This window comes from Choloepus didactylus (assembly GCF_015220235.1).
Source record: "Choloepus didactylus isolate mChoDid1 chromosome 23 unlocalized genomic scaffold, mChoDid1.pri SUPER_23_unloc8, whole genome shotgun sequence".
Taxonomy (NCBI): domain Eukaryota; kingdom Metazoa; phylum Chordata; class Mammalia; order Pilosa; family Megalonychidae; genus Choloepus; species Choloepus didactylus.
The window spans coordinates 328,892-344,333 of NW_023637602.1; the positions used below are offsets into that span (position 1 = coordinate 328,892).

Genomic DNA, 15,442 nt, shown 5'->3' on the forward strand with positions numbered 1-15,442 from the left:
ATACAAGACAAATTTGCTTATGGGCTGGTTTTTAGTCACTTTCTCCATGTTTCTTCCATATGTTTTAGATTCAGAATCTAGGGGCTGACAGGCCTCGGAGGACACCAAGCCCTGCCCCTGCACTGTGCAGGATCCCTCTCTGAGCCCCGGAACACTGTGATGTCTGTTAGTTCGCTTCACCAACCGGCTCCACTCAGGGGTTGCAGCGCTTCCCCTTTGGGGCTCCATCCTCAGGCTGACCAGCGCCCAGTTCCTGGCAATCACTGCTGGCCCTCACGCCTGAGCTATTGCCTTGGACCCATCTCAGGGCTAGGTGGGTGACAAAGCACAGGCCAACTCCCCACCCCACCCCCTGTGCTACAGCGGTCTCTTCACCCACCTTCCACGTCAACAGACTGCGTGAGCACACCAGGACTAGCGAAATCTGCGGACTGCCCGCAAGGAATAGCTCCAGCAGGAGTCCGGAATGGGTGCACGGAGGGCAGGAAACCCAAAAGTGCAGCTGAAGCGCAAGAGGACATGCGACTGCTGCTCTGCAGGTCCCCGGGACGCCTCCCGCCCGCGTCCCCCAGTTGGGGAGGGCTGGCCGCTACCTCCTGGAAGCGCTCCAGTCTGGGTGTTGTCATCTGCGGTGAAGAAGAGCACGCCGGGCTGCGGGCGCTGGTGCTGGTGCCTCTGGTGGCGCCGCCGGGTGGGCACGTGCAGGTGCGCGCTGGGCAGCCTGGCCCCGGCGGGAAGCGGCTCAGCAGCTCGCCGCGAGGCCCAGTTCTCCACCAGGGTCCAGCACAGCGGCGCCGCCTGGCGGAACGTACTGGCCAAGCGGGTCAGCCCGGCTTTCCGCACCCGGCGGCTGCAGGTGGGCGCGATGGCAGAGAGGGTGGGCAGCGGCGGCTCTGGCTGTGGCTGTGACTAGTTTCGTTTTCGGGCGTCCCGCCTCGCATCGCCGTCCCGACTGCCTCTGCGGAGCCGGAGTCGGGGTCCCCGCGACCAGCCACGTACGGAGAAAAGTAGGGGCGCGGGGTGAGCCGTGGCGCCGGCCTGCGCGTGTCCGCGTCGAGCATGGTGGTAAGAATGCGGACCCAGGGCAGGAGAATGCAGAAGCGGCTGAACAGTACAGACTTCACAGGGTGCCTCCTCCCGGCCTCTTGGACGCCGAGCCCTCCCGTCCAGCCCCCGAGGGGGCGAGCCCGGGGACCCCAGCGCGCAGCTTGCATGGCGGCGGCAGCAGCGCCAGCAGGGAGTCGCGGCGGCCGCGCTCTCCCTGGGAACCGGGGTGCTGTGAAGGGCGGGAGCCTAGAGGCTGTGCTGGGGATGTTGGGGTTACAGAGGGTGCGGTGCAGGCGGGCTGGAGGGGTTGTGCCCCACTCCGGGTCAGTGGGCAGGAAGCGGGACTCAGTCTAGGGCGGTGGTCTCCACTGTGCTCTCTCCGAAGAGCGGAACTCGGTAGCCGGCACGCAGGGCGCCTCGCAGCTCCCATCCAGCGGTGCTATGGCCAAAGGGCTGCAGCCGTGAGTTCCCAGTGCGCTCTCTGGGGCACTTCGAAGGCGGGCTTCGGGCACGGCCTGGCGCTGGGGGCTTTCCTTTCTCACATTCCAGCCCTGGAGGCTAGGACTGGGAGGGTGCGCCGCGGAGGTTGTGCCGCCAGCTCTGTGTGCACAACGCCGAGGAAGCTGCGCTCCTGTGCCTCTCTCTGGTCTTCTCAGAACCTCTCTGGGCTCTGGCAGCAAGATCCAAAAGCAAGGGGGCGGGGGGCTGCAGACTACAGCGTCCTCCCTGTCCTCCTGTGGGAAAACAGTGGCACTGCTACTGGCGGAAAGGGGCTGTGAGGAGGAGGCAGGGAGGGGACCAGGGATCTGGCACTGACGTCCCCAAGAGTGAGTTCTGGAAGTGACCTTGTCGGGGAGGAGGAGGGTCCCGTGGGGCTGCAAGACGTCTCAGAGAGAGGGTGGAGTGAATGCTCCTTCTCCCTCCACTGCTTTTTTCTTTTTTTTTTCCTTTGGCCAAGTTTCATTTATTTTTTAATGTCACTTCTGTACAGCTTTCATATATAGAAGAGGAAACATTCCTTGGTTTCACAATGGCACCTGGCTGCATTTCCAACAACAATACAGCAAGTTAACTTGGAAATGTACATTTATACAGCTTATATAGATTCAAGACTGCTATATTATGACCTGTGATATTAACAGCTTGATGTGATGTGACAAGACCACTTCCGTTTGGCTTAATATAAAATGTACTCAAATAATTTTAAAATGCCCTTTGGGGGTATGGGCCAGTATATAAAATATTTTTCAGTAAAATTTAACCATTTATCCTTTTTAAAAATAATCTTATAATTTTAAGCCTTTGTTATTGACTTATTATAAGGATATATATTATGGTAGCAAGACACAGATTTGCTATGCATTTTATGTTTAGCAACATGGCTAATTTAAAAAAAAAATCTTTTCATGAAGTGATAACTATTTTTATTAAATGACATATTTTTCATTATTTTTATCAAATGAGATCTTTTTCTTTCCACATTTTAAGGCATTAGGTTGCTTCCAGCCACACACACAAAAAGAAAGAAATCAGTCTGAGACTCACTTGATTATTTAATTCAAACCTATATTTGTAGTTTCTAAAATGTCGATCCACAGGCCACTTTCTTGTTACATGTGTTTACCAGTGAAAACAAAAGGAAAAAAAAAAATCACTGCCACTCCTATAAAAGAAATAGCTCCTTTTCTAACATTCTTTAAAAATACACATTTTACAATCCTTGCACCTCAACAAAGGGGACAATGTAAGAAATACACAGGTTTCTTTTGTTTCCTCACTATTAAATGAATGTACACGAACTACCCGTTATAAGCTCTCTCTCTCTCTCTTTCTCTCTCTCTCTCTCTCTCTCTCTCTCTCTCTCTCTCTATTTCTCCAGTGCTTTGTCCATTTTTTTTCATTTTCTCCTCTAAATTTGAGACAGTGCCATTCACCTTTGCTTTATGATTATGTCCCATGCAAGAGAAATGAAAACACTCAGTGGGGAACTCCTCATTGTCACAGCCTGTCATTTCTCCATAGGAGACCTGATTGAACACCAGTACATTGGTTCATTCAGGTCAGTGGGAAGATCTACAGGGGATGCTCCACTCTGCTTTGGCCTTAAAGCATTTCTTTTCCTTTGATGTTTTGCTTTCTTCTCCTTCAGCGTTCCTGAGGTGGTGCATCATGATCATGATTATTAGATGCAATCTCTCGATTCTCATTGTGGCATCGTCACCGAGATCTCATTATTGGGCTTTTCTGTTTGAGGGATGGTCTCATTCTTCGGCTTATCTTGGCAGGTTTTGCCACTGTTGCCGGTTGTATCACTGATCTCTTGATGTGCCTCAAAAAGTTCCACATGGCTGTCCACTTGTCTGGTACGGTTCTCAGCTAGCTCTATCATCTGACTCACAATCTGAATCTTTTCATTGCGCAGTTCCTGGCTCCGAATCAAAGTTCTCTGAGTGCAATGTAAAATTCTCCTCTTCTGTGTACCGTCGATCTCACGCTTACGTTTCTCATAGTATTCATCCAATTCCTTTAGAATTGGTTTCCCGAGGCCACAGGAGCCAGAGCATCGCAGACTGCGCGGCCACCAGGGGGAGCCCGATTCCGCCGGCGCCAGCGCAGCCAAGGGCAGCGTCTATCTCAAGCGGCCTAAGCCTTGGGGCGGGAGAGAAGGAACCAGGCCATGTGCGGGCGGGCGCTGGCGGGTCAGTGAGGCCCGGGCCGCACCCGCCCGCTCTCTCTGGGAGGGTGGCCGAGCTGCGCCATCAACAGCCCCAGCAGCGAGGCTACCGGCCCAACCCTACCCACCCTGATTGCTCTGCAGCCGTCCATTGCTTTTGAACCTACTTTAATTTTTAGAACAGTCTTAGATTTACAGAAAAATAGAGAAGATAGGACAGAGCTTTCCCATATACCTTGAGCCCAGTTTTCCCTATTATTAACATATTACATTGGTTGATACATTTGTTATAATTAACCAACAAATATCCATACATTATTATTAATTAAAGCCCACATTAAGATTCTCTCAGATTGCACCCAATGTTATTTCTCTGTGTCAGGATCCTGTAGCAAACACCACATGATGTTTAGTCATCACTCCCTTTAGGATCCTCTGACTTGTGTCAGTTTCTGAGACTTTCCTTGGTTTTGATGACCTTGAAATTCTTAGCAGGACAGGAAAGGCACTTTGGAGGCTGCCCGACAATGGGAACTTGTCTGATGTTTTTCTCAGGATGCATTTTTGGGGAAGTCCCAATGCACAGCCTGCAGTTATGTTCCTGCTCCTTGTGGGGGCAGTAGCTACGGGAATTATTTGGAATTCTTCTTCCTGGGTGATTTATCTATTATCTCCCATTTTGTAAAAGTTTTGTTTGTTTGCTTATTTATGCTCTTCTTGAAACTTTTTATTATTGCAACCAATATGCAACACACATTTTCCCACTTTAACCACATTCAAATGCACAGTTCAGCAGTATTAATTATATTCTCAGTATCGTGCTAACATCACCATCATCTCTTACCTTTTCTTTTTTGGCACCTCAAACAGAAACTACTCATTCATGAGGCTGTCACTCCTCTTCCCCACCCTGCCCATCTCCAGCCTGTGGTGTCTTATAAACTACCATCGGTCTCAGTGAACTTTGTTCTTGTAGGCCTTTCACATAAGTGAGATCAGACAATATTTTTCTTTTATTGTAAAAATATATATACAAGAGAAAACTTCTAACTTTAACAATGATTGTAATGCTCCCACAAGCCACACTTTGTTTATCCACTCTTCAGTTGATGAACATTTTAGGTAGTTGATATCATCGGCTATTATGCATAATGCTGCTATGAACATTTCCCTACAAGTCTTTGTATGGACATATATTTCCTTTTCTCTTGGGCTGACAACCCAACATTGGGATTTCTGGGTCACAGGGTAACTCTCTGTTTAACACTGTCAGGAATGGTGAGAATATTCTCCAAAACAGCTACACCATTTTTTCCCCACCAGCCTTGTAAGAGGCTCCAATGTCTCTGCCTCCTCACAAAACATGGCATTACCTGTCTTTTTGATGACATTAACAGTGCACGTTAACGGTTACCACATTGTGTTTTTGATTTGCATTTCCCTAATGACTAAGGGTGCTGAGCATCTTCTCTGTATTGGGCTGTTTTGATCAAATTACATGCAGCCAAGGGGTCTGAGGCTTTCCCATGAGTCACTGAACTTGTGCTGGTTTGAATATATTGTGTCCCCCCAAATGCCATGTACTTTGATGAAATCTTGTGGGGGCAGACATATTAGTGTTGACTAGGTTGGAACCTATTGATTGTTTCCATGGAGATGGGACTCAAGCAACTGTGGGTGAGTCTTTGGATTGGATATTTTTCATGGTGGTGTTACCCCACCTATTCAGGGTGGGTCTCATTAAATCACTGGAGTCCTATAAAAGAGTTCACAGACAGGAGTGCTGCTGCAGCCCAGAGAGTCATTCTGGAGACAGCCATTGAAAGTAGACTTTTACTAGCCCAGAATTTGCCTAGGAGAAACTAAGAGGACATCCCCAGATGCATTGAGAAAAACATCCTGGGAAAAAAAACATGTTGAAACTAGAACCACAGAGCAGATGCCAACCACATGCCTGTGCCCAGCTAATAGAGGTTTTTAAGATGCCATCAGTGTTTTTCAGTGAAGCTATCCTATTGATGCTTGAAGCCTTTTTTGGACACTTTTATGGCCCTAGGACTATAACTTTGTAATCAAATAAACCCCCTTTACAAAAACCAATCCATTTCTAGTATTTTGCATAATAGCAGCATTAGCAAACTGGAACAGACCTGTAGCTAAAATCGTGCCCTCAGCTCCACACAGGCAGAAAATCCATGATAGCAACAGGTTCCTCTCAGATATAATGAAATGGGCAGGATGAGGCCAACCACCCAGGGCAGCCCATAAGCCACAATCATCTGGTTGATTCTGTTGATTCTGTTAGTTCCAGGCTCACAGGGGCTCACCCAGGTCTCCAGGCCAGTGAAAAGTGAGTTTCAGGAGTGTTCGGGGTCTCTCTTCTGAGCATGTCCCTCACTCAGTCACCACTGGAGACCAGCACCAGGTTCAGCTTGTGGCTTCTGATGCATCAGCACAGGAAACTGCACTGGGAGCAAGTACTTGGGTGGAGTCTTAATTTTGTCCCCCTTTCCCTGCAAACATAACTCACATGCAGCATTGAGGCAACCACCTGCCAAAAAATGCAACAGGATGTTCTAGGATAAAATAAAATTCCACCAAAGGGGATAAAACAAGACCTTGATATGGTGAGTTAATATGAAAAAAATGAAAATTATGCTAATTTAATTTATTAATGTAATTAATAGATTTTAACAAGTAAAGATTTATTGAGGAAACTTCACAAATTTTCAACTATCTGTCTGGAAATGTTTAAGTCCAGGAATATCCTACAAGATTTTCCAAATTAATGAAAAAAAGGGGAGCATACACCATTGGATTTTGAAATAAATTTTGAAGCAAAATAAATTAAACACCCTTTGGCTGTTACAGAAACAGAAATTTAATTAACAGCACAGAAACAGAACTGTGCCTGCAATGGTCTGAGGAAGTATTGTTCAAAGAAGTGAAAATTTGCTTCTCCCCTTTGACTCCCTTCCTACTTTCCTCTTGGAGCCCTCACTGTGTCGCATGGACACCCGGTCCTCTCTCTCCCTCAAGTGTCTCTCAAGCACAGCATCATCTCAAAGGTTTTGCCATCCATGGAAACTCCCTTGACCTTTCATGAATTTGAAACTCCTAAAATCCTTTCTCTTCCAGAAGGCCTCTCCCTCCTTCCCTCCCATGGGGAGCTCCACTCATCCGAATGGAGCCAACTTGAAGGGCACTGTCTCTAAGAAACCTTCTCTAAATGCCCCAAATATTAGAGTTTTTAAGACCACAGTCTTCTCTCCCAGCACTTTCCATTTTTCCCATATTATTCATTTCCTTTTGGCTTTTCCCTCATAAGTCAATCATAAACACAGAACGTAAACTATTTTAGTAATATTGGGTCTGAGCTCAGTGCTGGGCACACAGTTGTCTTAGTGAAAATGTGTAGAATCACAGCAAAATTATGGAACAGCAGAAAGAGCCAAGACTGTGGAGACTAAATTTTTCCAGAACCAGCAGGGGGTACCATGGGGCTGTGCCAGTCTTCCTGTAGAGGGAGTTCACAGATGCTTGAATGTCCTGCAGACTCCAAGTCTGCTTGGGCCTGAGCTCCCTGATGGGGAATCTGGAAGAGTCTCCTGCCTTCAGCCTTGTGGATGTTCCCATCAGCATATCATTCCATGCAGGCTCCCCGCAAGGAGCAACCTCAGAGCATCCCTGCCCCTTAGCTGCCTCTGACCACAGGCCCCAGCTCAGGAAGGAGATGGGGACACAAGTGTTAGGGAACATGTTTGCATGACTACCCCTCCTCCACAAGTCCAGTACAGAGGTTTAAAAAGGCCTGGAACAGCCCAGCTCTAGATCTGGGGCCTCAGGGGCTGTGTGTACTTGGCCTGGACTCCTCCCCTCCTCCTGCTCCTCTCCCACTGCTCAGGTAGGGATGGGCCTCAGGGGTGGGCTCAGATCTCAATAGCTCCACCTGGTCTCTGTCCATCCCTCAGGAGTGTTTGTCTGCAGGTTCCCTCTCCCAGCCTGTGCTGACTCAGCTGCCCTCCCTCTCAGCATCCCTGGGAGCTCCCATCAGACTCACCTGCACTCTGAGAAGTGACATCAACATTGCAGGAAGCAGTATATTCTGGTATAAGCAGAAGTCAGAGAGGTCTTCCCAGTTTTCCTCTTCTATTACTCAGACTCTGTCAGGCAGTTGGGATCTGGGTTTTCAAGTCACTTCCCTGGATCAAAAGAGGCATCAAAAATACAGTAATTTGCTCCTCTCTGGGCTCCAGCCTGAGGACTTGGCTATCACTGCTCAGAGTGGAGAAGCAACCTCAGTGCTCATCCAGGGCTCCAGGCCCTCAGGGACAAGAGACACAACCAGCAGCTCCCCCAGCCTCCCCAGGTGCAGGGAACACATGGGGCACCTTTGACCTGGGACAAGAAAGTCAAGTGCTTTGTTCCACATGAAATACATTGAACTATTCAGGCCTATTAAATGTAATAGAGTTACTTTCAGAAAATAGTTTGGCTCACCTGATCTCTCATCAAACAGAGAAACTAGTCTCTTGGTCTTGGTGAGAAGGTGAGTTTTTTTACAGATGCTCATGTAAGGAACTGGAGGAACAATTTTCCAAGACCAGTTCAAAGTGAGAAAATGGGGCTTGGGCTTTTATACTCCAAGGAGACAAAGAACTTGCAAGTGTCCAGAGAAAACCTGGAAATAAAAAGTTGTCTGCTTCACTCATGTTTGGTCAACACATCCTCTTTAGGATGTTATCTCATTCTGGCAAGCAAAAGCAAGGGAGGATTTTCTTACAGTGACAGAAGAGGAACAGAGACTAAATTTTTGAGATCAGATCACAGCAAGATATTTCAACTAGGGCTTTTAGGCTTAAAATAAGTCTGCTTGAGTGAAATGATCATAATAAGCATTTTCCTGCTACTGAAGTGTATTCTAAGCATTTTCCAGCTAAAGATTATATTGAATATTTTTCCTAACTATTCAGCTATCATTAGTATGAGGTAACATGCCTGGACCTGCAGGATTAACAAATGCCCACAGGCAATATCCTGCTGCATGTATCTGAGACTATAGAAAAGGGGTGCAAACCCATGCATTAACAGTGAGGCCAGAAGGTTTCATGTCCACTCCCCTTTCCAAAATAATTGATGAAAAATACAAGGTTTAATAAAGAGAATATTCATGTTCTAGATTTTTCTTTACTAATCCAATTGGAAGAGCTGGATTTATACACACATATGGCATAGTTCTTTGACAACAAATAACCATTCACCGGTGTCACCAATAACCCACCCACATCATTTCTGGCCTTGGCACATCCCTTGACCTGGGACCAGAAAGCCCTTTCCCCCTCTCTGCCACAGAGATCACCCAGGTCCTCCTGTAGATCCAAACTGGTTCATCACACTTGGGCTCAGACTTCTTTACCCTGAACCCTGCCCACCCCTGCCCCCAACAAGCACAGGGAGTCATTTCCCCAGGTGCATGTCCCTATTGCATGCTTTACTCATACTCTCACTCACCATGTTCAGTGTTGGGCAAAAACAGGGAAAGTTGGAAATTCAGGGACACAGTTGACAGTCATTGACATTTTCATAATAATGATAGCCAGTGAAAGAATAGTTTCCAATCAAGACAAACATCCCTGTGTGAAACCATCTGTGTTTCCATTGAGAACCTATGGATGCCCCTTCTTGCTCTACAGTCTTGAGTAGTGACTTCAAGAAAGTATGTGGGTAAAAGGATGACATTCTGCACATGGGTTTATTGGCATCCCAGAGGCCAGAGGATGTTTGCCTTGTGGCCAGCAGAGGGCACTGTGGGCTGAGCTGAGAGTGAGGGTGCTGGGCCTGACAGCTGGTCAACCACTCAGCTGGCTCCAGGGCAATGGGGTCAGTGGTGTCCTCACTGATGCGGGACTTTCCTGCACCTGTGATGCACACTGTGACCCCATGAGCTCCTGTGTCTGGCACCCTCACCCTATTCAATCTGAATTAGTTCACCTCCTTCTTTTCCTTTGCTTTCATCTGGTCCAAGCAAGAGCTGGTGAATAGCAAGGAGCCAGGAGGTGTTTGCATGGAGTAAGTCAGTTCCCACAGAAGTCTGGCCAGGGGATGAGACTGTGCTTGGTGGCAGAGGCCCCCCCACCAGTGGAGCTTCAGAAAGAAAATCTCTGAGACCTCTCATCAGGCTCTATAAATTCTTAGACAGGATTTAGGGAAAGGGTCCCTGGGACACACAGAACCTACCTTTTTCCTCTTATTCTCAGAGAACCAGGGTCCTGTCTGGGCTTGGTGGGGACTCCTGTCTTGGCCCATGTGGTGTCCTGACAGCTGCTTCTTCCCAGGGCTCCCTCAAAGGGCACAGTGTAGACCTGCCCATCAGTCTCCTCTAACTGCAAGACTCTCAGCTCAGGGAAAATGGGAGCAGATAGGAGGTGGGGCCTAATTTGCATGAGCAGCCCCTCCTTTGGTGTGGCCAGTACAGAGGGAATAAGAGCAGCCCAGGCCCATTGAGGCCTTAGGGGCTGTGTCCACCATGGCCTGGACCCCTCTCCTCCTCATGCTCCTCTCTCACTGCACAGGGAGGGACAGGCCTCAGGGACCCAGGGAAGCCCCCAGCCTGCATGAGCCCCTCTCATTCAGACCTGTAGGAGCTTCACCCTGGTCCACACTAGGTCACTCATGAGTGTCTGTGTTTGCAGGTTCCCTCTCCCAGCTTGTGCTGACTCAGCTGCCCTCCCTCTCTGCATCCCCAGGATCCTCTGTGAGACTCCCCTGCACCCTCAGCAGTGGCCTCAATGTGGGTGGCTACACAATACACTTGTACCAGTAGAAGCCAGGGAGCCCTCCCCAGTACCTCCTGAGCTACTACTCAGCCTCAAGAAAGCAGCAGGGCTCCGGGGTCCCCAGCCACTTTTCTGGCTCCAAAGATGCCTCAGCCAATGCAGTCCTTTTGCTCATCTCTGGGCTGCAGCCTGAGGATGAGGCTGACTATTACTGTCAGATCTGGCACAGCAATGCTTGCCTCAGTGATACAGGCAGATAAGGAAGTGGGACAAAATCCTGCGCCTCACAGATGTCCTATGACTCTTGTATTGTTGATGTGAAACTATATTTATTCTTATTTCTATAAAAAATGCCCCATTCAGAAAATATCTCTCAGATTGTCACTAAATATATGTAAAGACTTAAGAAAAGGGTACTCACGCCAACACAATCACACAATATACAGAATCTGAGAAGAATTTGTTGCTAATTCCATGTGGCCCTGACATTCTGTGGAATCATGTCCACTCAGTGAGGTGGGGCCACCTTCCTGACCCAGAGACACCAAGGCAGCCCCCAGGGATGACACCTGCCACCCCACAGGCCCACAGCAGTGACCACAGCATCAGGCCATGGCCTGTGCCAAGGGATTCTGGAAAATGTAAAACTAAGAATTAAAATTCAGTTGCACTGATGGTGTTGGAAGGCAAACATAACAACAAACTATAGCTGTGGGGACTGGAAATGGTGGATTTTTCATCCACTAGGTGAGAGGATCTGCTGATACCCAGGGAGTATAATGAGGTTATACCTCAATTCTGAGATGAAGGTTTTACCAACTAGTAAAGCCTGTAGGCTACAAAAGCTTACACCTCTTCAAATTCCAAGTTACACAGTGCCACCCTTATCAAACTTGAAGCAACATGTTATTTTTATGAAACTCATGATCAAAATATATCACACCGAAAAGAGAACTAAGGTTTCCTTTTGTGATAAAACTAATAACATCTTAAAGAAGACCCTGTGAAAAAGTTTAACAGCTCAATTTCCTTAATAATAAATTATTGTTTTTTCAATTAAGTGAGGATACTTTTGAAACACAGAGGTTATTCACAACAAATTCATTCCTCCCATTGGTTATGACTATCAGAAAGGGATGCAAATACCACTACCTGCAAGTTATTACTCTGAATTGTCCAGAGTCAGTTTGCTCCCTTCTGTCAATTGCATGCACATTCCATTGGCCCTGAAGCTGGAAACTGGAGAGTGACACCCTCCACATCCCTCAGATCTGTCCTTTCCCTCAGACCTCTGCTGTCCCTGCTTGTGGAAAATCCTGTCCTAGACTTATCCTCTGTCCTCCCCTTCATGAAGGGGGTTGTGTCTGTTTGAATGTGTTATGTCCCCCAAAATGCCATTATCTTTGATGCAATCTTGTGTGGGCAGATGTATTAGTGCTGATTAGATTGTAATTCTTTGAGTGTTTCCATGGAGATGCAACACACCCAAATATGGGTGATGACTCTGATTGGATGGTTTCTGTGGAGGTGTGGCTCCACCCATTCAGCATGGGCCTTGATTAGTTTACTAGAGCACTATATAAGCTCAGACAGAAGGAGCAAGCTTGCTACAGCCAAGAGAGACACTTTGAAGAATGCACAGGAGTTGAGAGAAGAGCTGCAGCTAACAGACATTTTGGAGACAGCCTTTGAAAGCAGAATTTTGCTCTGGAGGAGCTAAGAGAGGACAAATACCCCAAGAGCAACTGAGAGCGACATTTTGGAGAGAAGCTGAAGCCTATATATGAACATCCTGGGAGAAAGCCATTTTGAAACAAGAACTTGGAGCAGACACGAGCCAAGTGCCTTCCCAGCTAGCAGAGGTTTTCCGGACACCATTGGCCATACTCCAGTGAAGGTACCCAATTGTTGATGCATTACTTTGGACATTTTATGGCCTTAAGACTGTAACTGTGTAACCAAATAAATCCCCTTTCATAAAAGCCAATCCATTTCTGGTGTTTTGCATTCTGGCAGCATTAGCAAACTAGAACAGGGGTATTGATTGGAACCTGACAATTCCAATTCCCCTTCTAAAAATATCAATATCTGCCCAAATCAATTGAGGCTGAGGTGCCTGCCCTCAGGGTTGTGACAAAGGTCCTGCTCCTGGCCCATGTCTCCAGCCCCTGGTGCTGCCCTCCACACCCCTCTGCTCCCATCCACTCCTCCACACTTTCCCAAGTATGTGGCATTGTTCTTTTTCTCCTCTGAGAGCAGCACTTGCTGAGTCCAGCTCCAGGTCTGCAGGTCTCTTCTACCACAGGAGGTCTCCTGACCTTCTGCAATTCTAAGATTCACTTTCCTTTTTGGGTGCCCCCATATGAGATGCCTCCTGGACCACAATCTCCTCTTACAGTGTCAACCCCTTCATCTGTGAACATTTGTTTCATGTCTGATCCATCTGGCAAGACAAGGACCAGCCCTCACTTCATCACAGTCAGGATGAGGTTGAGGCATCACCCAGGGTACAAACAGATGATCATGGTGACTGTGTGACTTGGTACTAAGAATGGATAAAGCCCTGACATTTAGGCCTTTGGGGCCCAGGCTAAAGAAACATTAACCAGAAACACCATAAAGAGAGAGGGCCAGAGGTCAGAGTATGTCCCACAATATCTATGGAAAGACCCTTGTGAGTCTGGGCCTGTGGAAACCATTTGGAGAATTCAAGTTAGAGAGGACAGTGGGTGTGAAGATTCCTGAAGATGTCTGCCTTTGCCTGTCCAGGAATCAAACTTCTCCACAAAAGCAGTGTGATGTTAAAAGATATATTTAGTGTGCTGGTTTGGATGTGTTATGTTCCCCAAAACACCATGTTCTTTGATTCAGTCTTGTGGGTGTAGACATATTAGTGTTGATTAGGTTGGAATCTTTGGATTAGGTTGCTTCCATGGAGATGTGACCCAACCAACTGTGTGTAATGTATTTGATTAGATTATTTCCATGGAGGTGTGGCCCCTCCCATTCAGCATGGGTCTTAATTAAATCACTGGAGATCTGTAAGTGCTCAGACAGAAGGAAGTCAGTGCCACTGCATCTAAGAGAGACATTTTGAAGATGGCTACTGAAAGCAGACTTTTCCAGACACTTTGGGGATGCTAGCCAAGTGTTTGCCCTAGAGAAGCTGAGAGGAAAAAATGCCCCAATAGCAACATTTTGAAGAACACACAAGAGCTGAAAGAGAAGCTAGAGCATAACCCAGGATAAGCAGATGCCAGTCACATGCCTTCCCAATTAACAGAGGTTTTTCCAGACACAAGTAGCCTTCCTTCACTGAAGGTATACTTGTGTTGATGTCTTAATTTGGACATTTTCATGGCCTTCAGACTATAAATTTGTAACCAAGTAACCCCCTTTATAAAAGCTAATCTATTTCTGCTATTTTGCATAATGGCAGCATTAGCAAACCAGAGCACTTAGATTCCTATTGAACTTACTACAACCATAGGAAAGTCAAGACAGAAAAAAATCTGTTTACAATAAGAGCAAATTGTGTGACACTCAGAACAAAATCCTGACTTGAAAGTTATAATATAAATATGCACAAAATACAACTTTTACTTAAGGAGAAAAAGGCTGAATCATAAAATAGAGAACATTGTTGCACAATTTCCTGCTAAATGTTAAGTCCAGTGTAGCTGTTAGTTTCTCCCAAATCACTAATGTGAATTAAATTCCTATCAAAATTCTAAAAGCTTTGCATATCTTTTTGAGTGACTGCTGAATTGCCATCTGTTGAACAGGCCACTGAGCAAATTTTCCTTCCTGGAAAATACCCCTCCCAAGCAGCTTCATTGAAAAGGCCTCTGTGGTCTTCAAAACAGCCCAGTGGACCCTCATCTCATAGGTGACTGATGGAAAGCATGTATGAGCTTTTTCCAGAATCTCCTGTATTGGTGTTAACCCCATAGGGTGTAGTTTTTGCACATGATTGCAAATCCAGTAGCCTCTCTGGGAGTGAGAAACTGTTTAGTAATCAAGTGTGGTGTGTTGGAATCACAAATAGTAGAAGCCAGGCCATTGATGCTTGGACATAGAAAGTGACCTTGGAATGAGGAAATAAGCAGCGGTTCTCTCAGATCTTTCAACAATGGTGTCATCCTCCCCTGTGACCAGCAGGGGGGCACTGTGGGACTGTCCTGGGGTTCCTACACTGGGCTCAGTAAGGACCATTCTCTCAAAGGGACCTGGCCTGGGGGGCTGGGCCCTGTGCTCACTGATGGGGACTCAGCAGCTGCATCCTCTCTGCCTGGCAGAGTCCCCTGAGCAAGGAGCTTTGTGTCATCTCAGCAGCTGCTTCCTCCCAGGGCTCTCCCAAGGGGCAATTTCTGCTGTATATGATATTCTTAGAGGTAATAATGCATGACCTTATGTTATAAACTGTTGAACTATGTATTTGACATATAAAATATGTACAATATTGATATCAACCATTGCTTTGAAATTTAGCCTATAAATGTTGTTGTATTATTTTCTCTGGTCAGAAATATTTGGACTAAGTAGTGCCACTTGGGTCAGGATTTTCTTCTGTGCCATTTAGCATATAACTGTTTTTAGTCTATGCAACTAGCAACATTCTGAGATCTTCCATTTGAATTAGTTATTACATTACAGTTCTCTCCCTTTAAATTCATGGGGATTCTTCTGGAAGCCAGTCTAGCAAACTCAGAGGAAAGGCTCTAAGGAAATTTATTTCTCTTTAGATTAAAAGCCAATATTTTCAGGATAAACAGTTGAACCTACTACAGACAATAATGTCTAGTATCTCAACACTCCAAATTTGCAGTTCTGGGACCACAATTTCTGCTTTTTAGCATGGTAGTTGTATAAAATTGGGCAGCTAAATTTTTAAGCCCCATGTGCCTCTCAAATAAAAGACAGAAAAGAAGTAGCTACTGTAAAT

General features: G+C 46.6%; 2 pseudogenes; both read right to left on the bottom strand.

Moving 5' to 3' along the window:
• Window positions 1-414: 414 nt before the first annotated feature.
• On the bottom strand, window positions 415-1,214 carry LOC119525112 (annotated as a pseudogene).
• A 183-nt stretch (window positions 1,215-1,397) lies between these two features.
• Window positions 1,398-3,807, bottom strand: LOC119525113 (annotated as a pseudogene).
• Window positions 3,808-15,442: the final 11,635 nt, after the last annotated feature.